General features: G+C 39.5%; 1 long non-coding RNA gene across 3 annotated transcripts in view; it reads right to left on the bottom strand.

Annotated features, from left to right (window-relative positions):
- Nucleotides 1-445: 445 nt before the first annotated feature.
- LOC104846458 (uncharacterized) overlaps nucleotides 446-14,870 on the bottom strand; it is a 41,446-nt gene continuing 27,021 nt past the window's right edge. For 2 of the 3 annotated variants that reach the window (XR_010318896.1, XR_002787303.2), the window contains 3 exons: nucleotides 3,190-3,359; nucleotides 2,614-2,763; nucleotides 446-1,330 (listed from right to left, as the gene is read on the bottom strand). This is a non-coding gene — a long non-coding RNA (uncharacterized LOC104846458). Of the gene's footprint in view, nucleotides 1,331-2,613; nucleotides 2,764-3,189; nucleotides 3,363-14,870 lie in introns of all 3 variants that reach the window. The other variant, XR_775903.3, reaches the window with a different exon arrangement.

Here is a 14,870-nt window from a genome sequence, read left to right as displayed (position 1 = left end):
TCCAGAAACCAAGGACAGGTCGGGGGGACCTGAGCTCTCCCCAGGTTCAGTCCAGGCTGGGTGAGAACGGGCAAGGCTGAGGTTTTGGTGCCTCTAGCCTGCAGGCCTGGGGACAGCAGGGGCCACCCTTATCACTTACCTCAGGAGCGGACTACAAGCAGCTGTCTACTGCAACAGTCCTCACCCCCGGCTACACGCCAGATCACTCAGGCAATTTAAAAAAATAGTGCCCTGAGTAGAGAACCACTTACCTGGCCTGCCTAGCCTCCTACCCTACTTCCCGGTACAGGCTGCCGCACTTGTGTGTCTTTGTAAACTAGTTAGGTACCCTACTTGCAATTTTTAAAGAAGAAAAAAAAAATTTCACACATAGGTATACAAGGATGAAAATAATCTTTTCAGGTTTGTTTTTTTTTTTAATCAAGTGATTATATGTACAGTCATTTAGAAACCTGTAAGGAGGCCATATGTAGGCATTTGGCTCCTAGCCATATTTGTGCTTGCCTTCCACAGGAATTGTCAGATTCTTTCAAAAGACACGGAGTGCACCGTAAACCTTTGGAGTGCTTTATGCTAAAGAGAGCCTTGAAATGATTCATTTTAAAGCAAATCACAGCAACTTAAAAGTGACAACGTATTAGCTTATATATATTCTTCTCATCTGTTCTGAACAAACCCTAGAACTCTAGGGTACACAGTACAGTGTGCTAAGGAGAAAATAATAGACAATGCCTGGGTGATGGGAAATGGATAATGGTGTTGGTAAGGAGCCTGGTGGCGCAGTGACTAAGCGATCAGCTGCTAACCAAAAGGACAGTAGTTGGAACCCACCAGCTGCTCCACAGGAGAAAGATGTGACAGTCTGCTTCTATAAAGATCACGGCCTTGGAAACCCTAGGGGGCAGCTCTACTCTGTCCTGTAGCATTGCTATGAGTCCGAACGGACTCCATGGCAGTTTTGTGTTTTTTATTTTACGGGCACAACATGATGAACATAATGTCACTGAATTTTACATGTGAAGAATGTTGGAACTGAAAATGTTTTATTACACATATATTTACAGTTTTTTTTAAAAGGGAAATAAGAGACAGAACGCTAGGACACAGCAGGAAAGGGGGCTCTTTTGGATCTGGCGTCACTTGATTTCAGTGAATGAAGAGAAGGAGCCACTGGTTTCCAGGCATTTCTAAGCGTCCGAGTGAAGGCTCTGTGGAGGATTCCTGCTTGCTGGTAAGTGAAGAAGGACACAGTGGGCTACTTCAGAGGCCACAGTAGCTCAATATCCAAATCGTTGAGGTCCCCAACCAGGCGAAGGGTAGAAAGTCAATACTACAAAATAAACGAGGAGTAAGAGCTAAATATATTTTTAAAGCACCAGGAACAAGCACAGCTGGTGTTACAGCCAGTATGCTGGGGACCATATTATGCTCTTTTACATGTACGAAGAATGGAGGCTTACCCAGCCCCTCTCAGTTCTCCCTATGAGTGATACAAAATAATCTTTTATTAATCTTATATTAAATTTGTTACCATTGTACATGATCTCAGAAGACCAAGTGGAGAATACATTGCAGAAATCAAAGGAATAAACGAACATGAAAGAAAAGACAATTCTATGCCCAAATAAAAGCGTTTTGTAAATGTAAATATTACACATAAATGTTAAATAAACACAAATATAATCTCCCTCTGGGGCTTCTGAAATAAGGATTTCAGTAGGCAAAGTGCTATAATTTCATGTTTAGAAGTTCTCTCAGGCCTGCATTTTCCAGCCTGTGACAGTTACTTCCGGGGAGCCGTTATCTAAGTAGAGACAATGGTGATGGTTGAGAGCTTCTGGGTGGAGGCAGAGAGAACTAAAAGTTCAAGTTCTGTTTTGACCTTGGATGAGGTACTTAATCTAAGCCCTGGTTCCCTGGTTCTGAATGTGTAAAATGGGATGCTTCTTCCCATTTTTAAACTGCTGTAGGAACAAATTAGGATTATGTAGAGGATTTAGCACAGTGGCTATCATATAAAGACCTCGTGGTCACTGTTACCAGCATCATCTCATCAGAGGGCACGAATGCCTGTGAGGAGCAGACACACAAGACAGGCTCAGGACAGAGTAAGACTGTGGCGTGGCCACTGCCCTCAGATCGGAAAGCTTGGAATGGACAATACCCCTTCACAGCTTTCTCATCAATCCTCTGGTAATTAAGAATCTGGTAAGGAGGAGCTCAGCATGTTGCCAAGTGCTTGCATGTGAAATCTAGCCAGTTTGTCTTCTAATTCTTTATTAAGGAATTTGTCAGTATTCTTAAGAATGGTTTCTGGAGACAATTCCTCCTTAAATTGCTGCCAATCCATACAAATAGTAAGCAAATTATATAATAATTATCCACTTTTGAGAATTGTAAAGATTGATGTTATTCATGATGGCGAAAGATATTCTACTTTATGCATATTTCCTGTCCTAGCAGGGGCATTAACATATATTCTCCCTTTTCTATTCAAAACAATGAAAACTGGTACATTAGTTAGAAACAGCAGGATTCATTCCGGGCAACATCCTGGAATGTAAAACAAGAGCGATGAGCAGGAATTCATAATAAGGAATTGTCCATTGATACCTCCACTGCTGGTGAGGTCACACCTGGGGGTCCACTGTAGTCTGTGCCAAGATTCATTCTGCTCAGCAGCCTTGGGCACTCCATGGAGTGACTCTTGGGCACAATCACAGCCTCTTCTGGAAAGCCAGCTGCCTTAGTTACGTAGTGCTGCTATAACAGAAACACCACAAGTGGGTGGCTTTAAAAAAAAAAAACCAAAAATACGTTTTCTCACAGTTCAGGGGGCTGGAAGTCTGAATTCACAGTGTAGCTCCAGAGGGAGGTCTTTCTATGTCTATTTCAGCTTCTAGTAGCTGGTAATCATTGGAGTTCCTGGGCTTACAGATTCATTTGCCTCCATAAGCAGATGTTTGTCTTCCCCATCTGTCTGTCTATCTCTGTGCCTATGCTTCTCTTTATGTAACTCAGAAACGATCAGGTTTACGATTCACCCTACACTGGTATTACCTCAACTGCTTGGTTGGTCACACTACATTAGATGACATTCTGAAGGGTGATAACATTATTTTACATTATGTAAAACGATTACATTACATTAGATATAAGGTAATTACATTAGATTTAACATTATATTACCTTGCATCCACAAGTACATGGGTCATGATTCCAGCACATATTTTGGGAGGACACTACTCATTCCGTAATACCAGCCATCCTTGAAGCCACAGTCTTTTAACCAAAAGATGTGGATGTTTCCTCCTGATATTGTCAAAGATATGGTGTGCCACGATGATAAGCTTTGTTCTCTGCTGGACCAAAAAAGACATACTGTTTTTAAAAACGTGCTGCCTCTTTAAGTTGCTGAGTGCTAATTGTCTTAGAAGCACAAGTCCTTAAGTGTCTAGCATGTGTGCAAGCACATTTAATAATAAAAATAGATGGATTCTGTAAATAAACAGACTGTTTAGCTATGTGGAAAAAAATAATGAACCTAGAGTAGAGCCTTGGGTTCAAGTTCCAGTTGAGTTACTAAGTAGCTGAGTGACCTTGGGGATGGTCATTGCACCTCTCAAAATGTGTCTGCTCTCCTATAAAATAGGAATGATAATATTTAGTTCAGGCTCCTCACAGTGCTACGGTGAAAATCAAAGCAGATTGTGTGTGTGGAAGTCCTATGAATACTTTAAGAGGCACTGCTGTATAAGCAATATTGTTATTACCAATTTCCAAGAATTGCTGAACACCATATCCTTAGACCACAGTAATTAACTGACACCTGAAAAATGAGAACTCATTGCACTGTGTCATATTCCATTATCTCTGGCTGTTCTCATCTTCAGCTGATAGGATGGGTCTCTGTTGCCCTGTTGATATACATCCACAAGGATTTGGAGACTAAGAGAGAAGCCAAACAGCAACAAAATTTCTTTTGTCAGGCCTTTGCAGATGGAAACTGGATTTATGACAGTGCTGGCACTGACGCAGAGCAGTAAGGGATGATGGAGCATGGACACAGAAAACCAAAAACACACACACACGCAAAACCAAATGAACAAAACCAGAATGGAGCATCATCCAATATCTGTGGGACAATATCAAATGATCTAACCTATGTGTAATTCACATCTCAGAAAGTGGAGAGAGAAATACACAAAAAATTTCCAAAATGAATGATAGACACCAATCTGCAGTTCCAAGACACTCAAAGGATACCAAGTAGAATAAATGCACCACCAAAAAAAAGCTCCACACCATCAGCATATCATATTCAAACTGCCGAAAATCAAAGACAAAGAGAAAATTGTGAAGGCAGTCAGAGTAAAAAGATACAGTACCTACAGAGAAATAAAAACTAAAGAATTACAGTAGTCTTTTAGTCAAAAACTGTGCAAGCCAGAAGACACCTGAATGACATCTTTGTTGCTAAACAACAGCGACAACACAAACCTGTCGACTCAGAATTCTATACCTAGCAAAATTATCTTTCAAAAAGGAAGGAGAAATAAAGACGTTCTTAGACCAAAACCAAAAACACAAAAACAAACGTGAGACCCACACTACAAGAAATTTTAAAGGTAGTTCTTCAGACAGAACAATTATAACAGCAGAAAGAAACCTGAATTAACACAAAGAAATTAGGAGCACTGGAAATGGAATAAAGATAAAAATAAAATTCTTTTTATTATTTTTAATTCTTCTAAAAGTAACTATCTAAAGCAAAGATAGTAGGAATGTATTTTGTACTCACAGTAAATATGCGACAACACAGAACAAAGACAAGAGGGAGGATTGAGAATAAATTGTTATCCTTACACTAGGCCCTTATATCCGGTCCTTATAACCTTATACCAGCTATGGAGCAAAATAACATTATTTGAAACTAGAGTTTGACTACATAAGACATACATGGTAAACCCTAAGGTAACTACTAAGTTTAAAAGAGGTATATATGATAATGCAACAGTAGATAAAATTGAATCATAAAAAAAGTGCTCAATAAATCCAAAGGGACACAGAAAGAAACAAAGAACAGCTGCAACAAATAGAGAACAGCTGGAAAGACGGTAGACTTTAATTCAACCATATCAATAATCACATTAAATGTAAACCACACTAATTAAAAGATATTGTCAGATTAGATAAAAAGCAAGACCTAACTGTATAGTGTCTACAAAAATACCACTTTAAATATAAAGACAGAAAGGTTAGAAGTAAAAGAATGGAGAACGATATACCAGGTAAACACAATTCAAAAGAAAGCTGAAGTAGCTCTATTTAGATCAAAGTAGACTTCAGACAACAAATATTACCAGGAATAAAGAGGCATATTACTTAAAGATAAATGGATCAATTTACCAAGAAGACATAACAATTTAACCATTTTATGCCTTAAATTTGACAATTTACATCAAATGAACAAATTCTTTCAAAGATACATCTTACCAAAGTTAGCACAAGGATAAATAGAAAAATTCAAATAATCTTACATCTATTTTTAAAATTGAGTTTCTAATTAAAAACCTTCCAACAAAGAAAACTCCAGGGCAAATGGCTTTTCTTGTAATTCTATTGAGCATTTAAGGAAAAAATAATACCTCTCTTACACAAACCCTTTGAAAAAACAGAGAAGGAAACATTTTCCAAGTTGCTTCAGAGGCCAGCATAACCCTGATACCAAAACCTAGACGGACAGTACAGGAAGAGAAAATTATAGACCAATATTCTACGTGAATACAGATCTAAAGTTCTCACAAATTTACATTACGTGAAAAGGGTAAATGTTAGTAATACATGGGGCTATGCCAGGATTGCAAGGTTAGTTTGACATTAGAAAATCAGCAGATGTCATTCAACACATAGCAGAATCAAAGAGAAAAAAGTACATACATATCAACTATATCATTTCAACTGATACAAAAACATTTGTGACAAAACTTACAACCACCCATGATTAAAAAAAAAAAAAAAAAGAAGGAGGGGCCCTGGTGGTACAGTGGTTAAGCATTTCTCTGCTAACCAAAAGGTCGGCAGTTCGAATCCATCAGCCACTCCTTGGAAACCCTACAGGATAGTTCTACTCTGTCATATAGAGTCGCTATGAGTTGGAATCGAAGGGGCAGCAATAGGTAGGTATGATAAAAACTCTCAAAAACTAAAAAAGAACACAATTTTTCTCAATCGGATGAAGGGCATATACAACAAAGCAACAGGTGATGTCACACCCTATGGTGAAATGACTTAATGCTTTCTTTCTGAGGTCAGGAGTAAGGAAAATATATCATCTCTCCACATCAATTCTACATTATACTGAAAGTCTTAGCTAGTACAATAATGTTAGGGAAAACAAAGGCACACAAACAGGAAAAAAAAGTAAACTGTCTTTTTCACAGATGAATTCACTGTGTATATAAAACATCTTATGGAATCTACAAAAAAAAAAAAACTAGAATTAAAAAATAAATTCAGCAAAGTCACAGGAATTAAGATTAATATACAAAAATTAATCATTTCTAATTTTATCAGCAAACAATTAGAAAATAAAACAAAAAGCATTCCATTTACAATAGCAGCAAAAAAACACGAACTTCTCAAGCTTATTTTTGTTATATAAATTTTTAAAAAGTTGTGCAAGACCTTACTCTGAAATTATGACATGTTGCAGAAGATATTAAATCAAAAATAATACAACGTGCTTCTGGATTGGAAGAATATTGCTAAGGTGTAAATTCTCCCCAAATTGATCTAGAGATGCAATGCAACACCAATCAAAATTACAGCAGGTTTTTTGTAGAAACTGGAAAGCTGATTGTAAAATGTATATGGAAATGCAAAAGATGAAAACAGTTCAAATAACCTTAAAAACAAGAACAAACTTGGAAGACTACCTGCTTTCAAGACTTTTACTACACAACTACAATAATTAAGACACTGTGTTATTTGCATAAAGATAGATAACAGGTCAACGAAACAGAAAGAAGTCCAGAAATAGATCTATACACATGTGGTCAACTGATCTCCAACAAACGGATTCTCACGAGTGCACACCCACACACACACGCACACACACAAAAGCCAACGGGGAAAAGAAAGTCTTTGCCACAAAAAGTGCTGAACAATCAGATGTTCATATGAGAAGACAGAACCATGAGCTCCACATCGTACCGCACGCAAAAATTCGTTTGAAACGGAAGGCCTTAATGCAAAATCCAAAACTATAAAGCTGCAATATTTTCAAAAGAAAATGTAGAAAAATATCTGCATGATCTTGTGGTTGGCAAAGATTTCCTTGAGATGACACCAAAAGCACTAGCCATAAAAGAAAAATCAGAAATTGTACATAACAATTTTAAATTTAAGATTTTAAATTTCTGCTCATCAAATGGCACCACTAAAAATATGAAAAGATAAACCACGGACTAAGAAAAATATTTGTAATGTCTATTTCTGACAAAGAACTTATTACCTAGAATATATAAAGAACTCTTACAAAGCAATAATAAAAAGACAACCCAATTAAAATATGTAAAAAACTTGGATAGGTACTTCATAAAAGAAGATACAGGACTCCCCAAAAAGCATATTAAGAGGTTCTCAAAATCATTAGTTACAAGTGAAAAGCAGATTAAAACTGACATGAGACAACACTTTACACTTACTAAAAAACCAGTTACTGTCAACTCGATTTCAACTCACGGTGACCGCATGTGTGTCAGAGTAGAACTGTACTCCGTAGGGTTTTTCAAGGGCTGATATTTTGGAAGTAGATTGCCAGGCCTTTCTTCCAAGTATCTTTGGGTGGACTTGAACCCCCAGCCTTCCAGTTAGCAGCTGAGTGCGTTAACTGTTAGTACCATCAGTGATCGCTTATACTCACGCCCAAACTCCCATTGCCGTCGAGTTGGTTCTGACTCATAGCAACCCTACAGGACAGAGCAGAACTGCACCAAAGGGTTTCCGAGGAGTGCCTGGTGGATTTGAACTGCCGACCTTTTGGTTAGCAGCCATAGTTCTTAACCACTATGCCACCAGGGTGTCTAGGTCGGTGAGGATGTGGAACAACTAGAACTCTGATGCATTGCTGGTGGGCTGTAAAATGGTACAACCTCTCTGGAAAACTGTAGGGCAATTTCTTCTAAAGTTAAACACACCAGCCGCATCCTTAAGTATTTACACCAAGAGAAATAAAAACATATGCCCACAAAAAGGTTTATACACAAATGCTGATGCCTGTTTTACTTATAACAGCCCAAAACTAAAAGCAACCCAAATGTCCATCAACAAGTACGTGGATAAATAAGTGGTAGCATACTCTTACAATGGAATACGGCTTGGCAATTAAAAAGGAACAAACTACGGCATGAATTTCAAAGATACTCTGAGCAAAAGAACCAGATGCAAAAGAGTACCCACTGTGTGATTCCATTTATAGAAAGTTCTGCTGTTGTTGTTGTTAGCTGCCGTCAAATTGGGCCCCAGCTCATAGAGACCCCACGCACAACGGAACGAACGTTGTGATCCATAGAGGTTTCATTGGCTGGAAGCTCCACTGCAGCCTGTCCAGCATCACAGCAACACACAGACAGACAGCTGGTGGCTGCTCAAGATGCATTACCCGGCAATTGAACCCAGGTCTCTCTCATGGAAGGTGAAAATTCTACCACTGATTCGCCATGTTCTATAGAAGGTTCTAGAGAGGGTACACTTAATCTATGACAATACAAATCAGAAAAGTGACTGCTTCACGGAGAGGGATTGACTGCAAAGGTGCGTGAGGCACTTCTGAGAGACAGGAATGTTCGGTATCATGATTGGTATATGGTTACATGAGTGTGTTCATTTCTTAAACTCACTGAAATGTACAGTGAAAGTCTGTGCATTTTATTGTATGTAAATTATACCTTAATTTTTTTTAAGTAATAAAAATAAACCCTTAACAGGAAATGAAAGAAGCAAGTCACAACTATATGATTTTGTTTATATAACATTCAAAAAACGGGCAAAACTAAAGAACATACTTCCTACTCTGAAAGTATTTCTTAAATAATCTGCCGTAAGAACTAAAAGTGATTGCTTCTGAGGAGGGGAAACTGAGAAGGCTGCTATTTTTCTTCACAAAACTTGGAGATGCTGGATACGTTAGAATCTACGCAGATAAAACGCTGATAAAAACAAAGGCTACAAAAAAACCACACCCATTTGTAAGTTGGTGATATTAGCTCCAATACAGAATTGCGGACATTCATTTCAGATACAAAATTATTTCTGATGGGTGAATCTGGCAGAAACTTCGGGCCGTCACGTCCAGGAGACCGCGTTCATTTGCTATTAGTTGGGTAATACTGGCCTCCTCGTTACTAGTCAAGCATAAAAGACAATGGAGGAACACTTGGCTCTTCAAGTGTGACAAAGCACAGGAAAGTATGCATTAAATTAGACAGAGGGAGTCAAATTGTGACAGAAACCCGATCTGTACTCCCTAATTACAAAGTCTCACTTTCACCAAACTGACACAAATGTTAAGTCAAATTAAATATTGTCTAATTAAACCGGCATACACAAGGCTTCAAGACCAACGACGAGGTACTACCCAGCTGAATAAATGAAACAGGAGGACTTGCAAATTCTCAGTCAACCCAGATCTGCCATCTCGGCCATTTTGTTTTCACACATCTCTCCTTTCAGGGTGCGGCTTGTAATATTTACAGAAAAAGGCAATGCTGGTAAACAGTTTCACACAATGAGGTGTTAGAGTTGATAGGGTCCTATTCAAGCTCTGAACTCCCCTGATGAGCTGCCAAAAGTTGTTATGAATGGCCTAGCTGACAGGGTGATGACTGATGGAGGAAAAACCAACAGCTCGGGTAATTCATGAAAACACACAGCTCCAGGACAACTCGGAGTGGCGAGTGACAGTTAAGATAATGGAATTTGGGCACCTTTTCTTAAGGGGTCCTCTCTAGGCAATTATTCCGCTAACAGATTCTCCCTTAATGTAGCTGGAACTTCAGCTTCTTTCCAGAGAAAAATATTTATTATGATCGCTGGCACTGGCTTTAGACTTTCTACAGTGGTAAGTTTTTCATACAAGTTCCTTTTCCTCGAGCAGGAAGGATTTTTGTTGAGACCTGTGTTTGCCGTAGGGAGAAATTAAATATCCTATTTCCATTTCTATTACTAAAACATTTTGGAGCATTCTTCTCTCGTTTCTTTCATTTATAAACCATTTGCCACAAACCCTTGATTAGAAAATAAATATTGGTTTACACACTCAACTGCTAATAATTTAACGGAGAACAATTTAAATGTGGTTGAAGGCCATTTCCAATTCACACAGCCTATTTGGGGTTCATTTTCTTAAATCAGGCATGACCACACAAGAAAGTATCAATTTGTCAATGTTTAGCCTTCCCGCTCAATGGTTTTTCAAGAAGTGCACTGTGGTTTCCATAACAATGCCCGATTTCTCAATTAACATTTTAGAAAGCAGAAATATGAAGACATATAGAAAGCATGGGTATACTCACACACAAAAAGAAAGCATGGGTATACTCACACACAAAAACTATCAGCTCATGTGCCCAGAGAAAGGAAAAGAAGGAGAGAAGAAAGAAGGCAGAAGCACACAGGGGTAGTGGAAAATGATCACGGGGCACTGAAAGCACGGCCGCTGTGGGGTCTGGGGAAATCCAGAGTCTCAGACCTCCCCCACCCCCCAACCCAATCTAAATTTGCATTTTAACAAGATTCCCCAGGTGATTCATATGCGCATCTAGGTTTGGAGGAGCTCTGTAATTTAGATGACTCCTTCACAGTTCTGTAGCTGTAAAAGTTTTACAAGTATGATGGCCCCATGTTTTACAAAAAGTTTAAAAGTACGTTATAATTTACAGCTCCCCAAAGTAACTTAGTAAATCTTCATTCAAATCTCTTATTCTCCTCTCCGCCCCATGAAGAAGTCTTAGTGTGTCCTCGAGCTCACCAAGCTTTCTAGGGAGGTTTAGCCCTTCCTGAATCACTTTCCTGTAGCCACAAACGTTCAAAGACAATTCAGCACATGTTTGAGTGCTAGGCATTTTTTTAGGTTTAGGCATAGTGCTGGAGCCTGGGTTTTTAGAATTCAGTCACTATAACCCAAGTCCACTGCCGTAGAGTCGATTGCAACTCTTGGTGACTCTATAGGACGGAGTAGAACTGCCCCCACAGGGTTTCCAAGGTTGTAAATCTTCACAGAAGCCACACTCACATCTTTCTCCCATGGAGTGGCTGGCCGTTGGGTTCAAATCGCCAACCTTTTGGTAGGCAACCAAGTGCTTTAACCACTGCACCACCAGGGCTCCTTAGTTGCTATAGCGAACTTCTATTTAGCAATAATATATTTTTTTTATATCTCGATTTTAATATCAACTGCTTAGTTGTTCCAATACAGAGCAGAGTACCTTACAGGAGGCATCCTTGTGGCACAGTGGTTAAGAGCTCAGCTGCTAGCCAAAAGGTAACCCCCCAAATAAGGTGGGCAGTTCAAATCCACCAGCCGCTCCTTGGAAACCCTATGGGGCAGGTTGCTGTGAGACAGAATCGACCTGATGGCAATGGTTGTTTTTGTTGTTGTTGTTGTTTGTTTGTTTTTGGTATCTTACAGGGGAGATGAGAGAATCAGTGGAAAGGTCAAACCAAGCCAGCAGAGTTGGCCCTCACTCAACTGCCCAATTCACCACGAATCCATGATTAGATATTCATTCCTTTGGATCTGGTGGTTGTTAGTATTTCTAGAATCTTCTTTAGATTTGAAGAGATCTTGGACTCTAGTCCAACTCTCAACAAATATCCCAGGTGTTGTTAAATTTAAATACATATAAATTTAAAAATTTAACAAAATACTATAAACAAAGACAAAGATACATTGGGGGAAATATTTACAAAACAAATTAGAGGAATATACTGTAAAAAATAAAAAGATAAACATTGTTGTTAGTTGCCACTGAGTGGATTCTGCCTCGTGGTGGTCAGGAGACCTGTCCCAACCTATCTATGGAGTCCGTGGGTGGTGTAAATAGTTAATCTGCTTGCCTGCTAACTGAAAGGTTGGAGGTTCAAGTCGACCCAAAGGCACCTTGGAAGAAAGGCCTGGCAATTTACTTCCCAAAACTCAGCCATGAACACCCTGTGGAGCACAGCTCTACTCTGACACACACGGGGTCACTGTGAGTCAGAGTCAACGTTACCCCAGGCAGTTTACAGCCTTTAATGATCCCTAGAAAACTGTTTGGCTGCTACAACAGCTCAGCATGTCACCTAGCTCCAAAGAAAACCAGTTGGGATGCCCCAAATGTGTTAAAAGCAGGTACTGTCTGCCGACTCACAGTCCTGTGTCATGCTGATGACACAAAGCCAACGAACTAAATCCCTTTTGACACATTACACTGGCCTCTGACACTTTGCCAATGTAAAACGACATAACATACCAAAAATGATAATATTTAAAACTGTGATAATATATAGATCCAACTAATCAACATCTAATAACACTGTCCAATGCTAAAATGGAATGATAACAATCACCTTGTCCCTCTCTGGAAATGCATCCATAGACTAACAATAATCACATGCGATAATAGCTAACAATATATACTGAATACCTTTTTTTTTTTTTACTATGTGCAAAGCTTGTAAGACTTTATGCTGATTATCTCACTTTACAACAACCCTATAAGGTAAGTACTATCAATATGCCCACTTTATAGATGAGAAAACCAAGGGCCATGGGGGTAAAATAACCTGCCCAAGGTCACTCAGCTGGTAACCGGCAGAGGTTCCTTTAACAACTTTGTTACATAAGCCACCACTTTGAAAGGAATCTAGAAATTTCAACGGGTTTTTTACAACTCGCTCCATGAACTAAATTTTATCTCTGACATACAGAGCAGAGTAAGAAACACAGAGTATGTGAATGATCTGCTAAGCTTGCTACATGAAGGTCATCGGTCTTGGACAAGTGACTTAGCTTCTGTGAGCCTTTGTTTCATGATCTGTAAAACGGTGATGTTAGTACCCTTGTTCCCAAATTGCTGTGAGACTTCAATGTGTTTAAAATGATTAGTATAGTACCTGGCAATTAGTGAGTGCTCAATTAAACGGGTTTACTATAAACACATGTTTTTCCTATGCAGCTGTGAATACACATGCGCTCGCGTGCGTGCGTGCGGGCGCGCACACACACACACACAGCCTTTGTCTTGGCTTAAGGAACATGTGTTCTAACGTATTAGAATGATCTGAAAAATGCTTCTTTTCCAGTCGGTAGACTTTTAATGAAATTTTAAAATGGTTCACTTTTCAAACTAATAAGGTCTAGTTAATACTGGTTAAAAGCCAGTTACTAGTATACTGGAGGAGCCATGGTGACACAGCGGTTAAGCACTCAGCTGCGAACCAAAAGTTCAGCGGTTCGAACCCATCAGCCACTCCATGGGAGAAGGATGTGGCAGTCAGTGTCCATAAAGATTTACAGCCTTGGAAACTCCATGGGGCAGTTCTACTCTGTCGTATCGGGTCACTACGAGTCAGAATCGACTTGACAGCAACAGGTTTGTTTTTGTAGTAACCTGTATCATGTCTTGAAATGAAACCTGTGTATGACCTCGGAAAGCTCCTTTCCTTCCCCGTAGCTATCAGAGCACACACAGCAAGCCCAGGGTGGGAAAGTATGTCATTTTGGCAGTAAGACACCAAGGCCATGACAGAAAGAGAGTGGCAATTGCCAAACACAAACCAGTTTAGACAAAAAGACTGGTACACAGAAATTTTCTTGAGTGAAGCTACCCAGATCTGAGCTGGCATATAAATTTCATTTCAAGGGCCAATTCCATCAATTGACTGGGAATCTTGTGTTGAGGAAAGGTTCTGAGGCTCAGTAAAAAAGAGTGCCACAGTGGATCAGGGACAGCTATATGAGCACACGAGAAGAACAGGAGTAAGGACGTTGCATATTGACTATTCTGAATCCAGAAATTGGTTACTGGGCCCCTCTGCCCTCAAACTTTTAAGTTTAAGGCCTATCAAAGATTCAGGCTATTGTCTGTACTGGATGTATTTCAATATTCTAAGTCAGCAATTCTGAATTCACTAAAAAGCAAATATATACACTTTTTAGTGAATTCAGAATACATATATGTGTATGTGCGTGTTGCTGTTGTTGTTAGGTGCCACTGAGTCGGTTCTGACTCATAGCGACCCTATAGGGACAGAGCAGAAATACCCCATAGGGTTTTCAAGAAGCAGCTGGTGGATTTGAACTGCCGACCTTTTGGTTAGCAGTTGAGCTCTTAACCACTATGCCACCAGGGCTCCGTATATATATATATGTAAATTTCTTGTGACATTTAAGCTTTGTCATTTAAGAACATAAAGAAAACATTCTGTCCTGAGCTGACAAAAGCCATCAGTTAAACCACTCTTCAGATTGCTCTAAAATATGAGCTGAGTCAATCACAGAGTCATGGGTTTTCAGAGGAAGACGAGCTCTCAAAAAGTCACCAAAGAATAGGTTTGTTGCCCACATATTTGCCTTCTAACCTGTAGGTACTGTCTAACTGATAACGGCATGTTACTGTGGAGTAGACTAGGTCATGGGGTATGCTGTCCCCTGTGCCATCCCCTAGAAAGTGAGGGTGAGAGCTGCTCAGCCCCATGATGCCCAAACTCTGTCTCCTTCTACACTGAGGACCAAACCTTACGCTCTAAGAGTGAACCAGTGCTGATGAAGCGGCCAGCTAGCCACCCTCCCCTCTGTGACCTCACTGGAGAAAGCTACTCATAAT

The sequence above is a fragment of the Loxodonta africana genome, chromosome 21 (assembly GCF_030014295.1).
Source record: "Loxodonta africana isolate mLoxAfr1 chromosome 21, mLoxAfr1.hap2, whole genome shotgun sequence".
Classification (NCBI taxonomy): Eukaryota; Metazoa; Chordata; class Mammalia; order Proboscidea; family Elephantidae; genus Loxodonta; species Loxodonta africana.
This window is presented reverse-complemented; position numbering and strand designations above follow the sequence as displayed.